Source organism: Sinocyclocheilus anshuiensis, unplaced genomic scaffold (genome assembly GCF_001515605.1).
Source record: "Sinocyclocheilus anshuiensis isolate Anshui unplaced genomic scaffold, SAMN03320099.WGS_v1.1 scaffold450, whole genome shotgun sequence".
Taxonomy (NCBI): domain Eukaryota; kingdom Metazoa; phylum Chordata; class Actinopteri; order Cypriniformes; family Cyprinidae; genus Sinocyclocheilus; species Sinocyclocheilus anshuiensis.
The window spans coordinates 611,775-615,523 of record NW_015546056.1 but is presented as its reverse complement, the minus strand read 5'-3'; the positions used below and the strand labels follow the sequence as shown (position 1 = coordinate 615,523).

Here is a 3,749-nt window from a genome sequence, read left to right as displayed (position 1 = left end):
TGCAGACTTTTATTCAAACAAAGAGCGTAGTCAGACAGGCAAAGGTCATACACCAACAAACAGTGTCCAGAGGCAAGAGAATAATCCCCCACAGACTAGGGGTCAGAACAACACTAGGAAACAGGATACTAGGAAGCACTTGGTATGGCAGCTAGGCTAATCAATACTGAGCACCTGGATGTGAGTGAGTGCAACCTTTATAGTGTCCGGGTTATTGGAAACAGGTGAGGGTGTAATCAGAGGGGATCTTGGGAAATGGAGTCCAGGGTGAAAGTCTGAGTGGCGTGTGTGGCAACCTCTGGTGGAGAGCAGGGAACGGATCGTGACAGTGAGGACTATTTATACCATTTACAAAGGAGATTTAAAGGATCATTTATCTTCCAAACAGAAAAGTTAAACACAACACAGAGGGATATAGAACACAGTTGTACAGTTTCATTTTATTGCATCTTGAAATAAATATTTCTGAGTTCTGTATCCCTCTGTGTTGTGTTTATTTTTTAATTTTTTTAATTTTTTTATTTTTGTTAGGAAGATAACTGAGTCTTTAATCTCCTTTGTAATAGATGTGCTTGTAAATCAAGAGCAAGGCATTTATAGCTGTATTTATAAACTGCTTACTAATGACAATTAATGTTGGGACAAGGCTTTATAAAGGATGAACTGACTATTTACTAATGCTTACCTAATGATTCATAGAGTGCAGTTATTATAAAGTGTTACCCATTACTCCAGTCTTGAGTGTCACATGAAATTATTCTAATATGCTGATTTGCTACTTTAAAAAAAAAAATCTTAATGTTCCCAAACTTTTGGCAAATAATGTACATTGAACTCTTGCTCTGACTAATGTAATTTAAACACACTTTGGACCTCAATTTAAAAAAAGTGCATATAATGAAATGTGAATGTAAAACAGTTTCCGAAATGTTCCAATTAATGATTTATAAAATATCTGTACACTCAAATATGTTCCTGAATACATTCCTCTTTATAAATCGTAGTTCATCTTAAATTCAAGCACAATGTGTGCAAGCACATCAACTCCAGAACACCCACAAATATCTCTCTATATTGTTCAAAAAAAGCACTCATCCTCAGTAGGCAAGGAAATCCAATCGTATGTGAAATAGGCCCCTGATGTGTTAATTACGACTTCCAACTCATAAATTCCAACTTCCCAGGAGGACTCGAATGTGCACATTCATCGCATCCTCTGCAAACTGTTGCCATGATGATAGTTGTTGACCTAAAAGAGAAATCTGTCTACAATAATGCCCGTTATAGCACCCCTTGTGGCAACACTGAGAATGCAAGGTACACATGTGCTGCATTATGAATTGTGGTCTGACACATTTCTAAACACAACTACGCACAAAATCAAAATTAGCCAGAAGTGTTTTTGCTCACAAACTCGCGTTGGGTATGTTTCGACCTCAGTCTATCTCTCTATGCTGTCTTGATTGGCCTGTCAGTGAAATTGTAGCTCTAAAGAAGGAGGGAGCCTTCTGTGGTTTTCTCTCCCTCTGCTCTTTCCCAGAAAGATGAATCAGAGAGTGGTGACCGCTGAGGGGCCCAGGTTCCTTTCATCCTGCTCTTAAATCTCCCAGTGCGCTAAAGGGGGTCCAGGACTGCACCATCTCAGCTCCCCCGGAGGGGATAAAGCTGTTTAGAGAGTCCTGGTCCTGGATTTAAACACTACAGATTAAATTAGACTCTGCGCTGTGATCATACCAGCAAATGCATTCATGAGCTTATTGAAATGTTTTGTTTTCTTCTTCATGTCTGTTTTAAAAATTGCAATTGCATTCATTAGTTTTGGAGCTGTGGTCTAGCGGCTTCTCCAACATATTGTTTTGTGACTTGTGACTTTCTTTTTTCATGCAGCATAAAGAAATTTCACACAACTTGTCGTAACTCTGAATTAAATAATTAAAAAAAGATTTAATGCGATGTACTGTCGTATCTACTTTCCACAGATCTGATAGACATCAGTGGAAAAGTGTTGTTCCCCTCTTCCTCTATGTTCTTCTCTGGAGTTATGGGTGGATATTTTCCTGGTAATGGTGATTAATACTTTTCACTCCGTATTACATCCAGATCTGCCTGCAAACACGAACTCCAGACACGAACAATAGTCTTAAACACAGATCTAGCTTTGCCTTACCCATCAACTACTGTTCTAAGCCTAAATGAACCGCTGGTCACAGCTCATATCATTTGGACAAGCACCATAACTGTGAACACCTCCTTTAAAAGTCCCAAACTGCAAACGTCACACGACACCAGCCGCAGGAAATGACCAAACCCTGCATGCATCTAAAAATAAGGCTCGTTCTTAGAGGAGAATAGGACCAGGAAGGCAGCAAAGTACAGCAAATATTATTCCTATTCAACCGCTGCTCGACCACAGCACTGTTTTGGGAGTGGAATGGAGGGAAAAAAAGCAGCAAAAAAAAAAAGAAAAGCGAGGGGGCTGATGGGATAGAGAAGGGTGAAAAGAAAGGCCTCACATAGAGTGCTGGAAATCTGACAAAACAAACTATGAGATATAAGAAGAGGGAGTGAAAGGAAGAGGGCGGAAACGAGCGAAAGGAAGAAAAAAGCTGCCTCGCTCACACTGACACAGCTGAAGACGCTGTAAAACCTCAAAAACCTGGAGAGCAACGGCGCAAATAAAAGTGACTTTACACTGGAGAGCCCAGAAAAGTGTCTGCTCGCCCCTGCCATTTTGGTTTTCTCAGTGGCTTGGTCGAACTCGCTATTGTCAGAGAAGGAAAAAAAACTGCAGAGCTGTAATGTTGGCACGGGACCCACACCACAACCCCATCCCCCTCACCGAGCGCGAGGCAGCCTGGCACGGTGCTGAGCCCAGCCAAGAATGGAGCTCCTCGTCGCCTCACGCAATGTGGTGCACTGAAATTTCCTGCAGTAAAAGCCTGATTGGGAAGACACCCATTAAAAATGTGTAAAGCGAGAGCGCAAGGCACGGCAGCGTGAGAGCGAGAGGAGGCACGGGACGGGGGGCGCAATGAGGAGAAACCAAAAAACAAAACCGATTCCAATCGAAGTCGACTGCTTACCCTGCCGCTGTTCTTTCACCTTTCCATTCCTCCCTGCTTTTTCTCAAACCCTGTTTTGATTTAAATTGTGGCAAAGCTCCCTCTCGCTCTGTGTTTCCCAAACCGAGAGCTATTTCCTGATTCACTCCCTCTTTTATATAATTATTCCACAGTCTTGCTTTCTTTTTTCTTTTTTTTCTGCATGTTCTAACTTCAGAATGACGTCATGGCCTCCATAGGTTCATTGTGGCTTGGCATGAGTCTGCAAAGGGCAAAGTTCAACTGTAGAGATGCACAAACGTATCTGAATGCATTTTTAGGAAATGTTCTGTGTTACATATTTTTACCGATTTATGCCGTCCTACCGCGACTATTTTTGGCCAGGGACATGACGTTGCCGTCGGACCAATGTTTGCTGGGTACTCACAACTGCAGCTTTATTTCTCAAAATTTGCAACTTTATGTCTCAAAGTATGACTATATCTTGGAATAGTGTCTTTATATCTCAAAATTGCGATTTTTCATCTCTAAGAATTGAGGTGTTAGGTCTCACAAAGTGATTATATCTCGAAATTGCAGCTTTATGTCCCAAAATATGTGACCATATTTCTCGAAGTGACTATATCTCGCAATTGCAACTTCAAAGGTGGGGTAAGCGATTTCTGGTAGCCAATGTTGACATTTGAA

The 3,749-nt window shown here is 41.3% G+C and overlaps 1 long non-coding RNA gene across 1 annotated transcript in view; it reads right to left on the bottom strand.

The window, feature by feature from the left end:
• Positions 1 to 469: 469 nt before the first annotated feature.
• Positions 470 to 3,749, bottom strand: part of LOC107699289 (uncharacterized) — an 11,349-nt gene continuing 8,069 nt past the window's right edge. The window contains exon 3 of the long non-coding RNA XR_001635448.1: positions 470 to 480. This is a non-coding gene — a long non-coding RNA (uncharacterized LOC107699289). The remainder of the gene's footprint in view (positions 481 to 3,749) is intronic.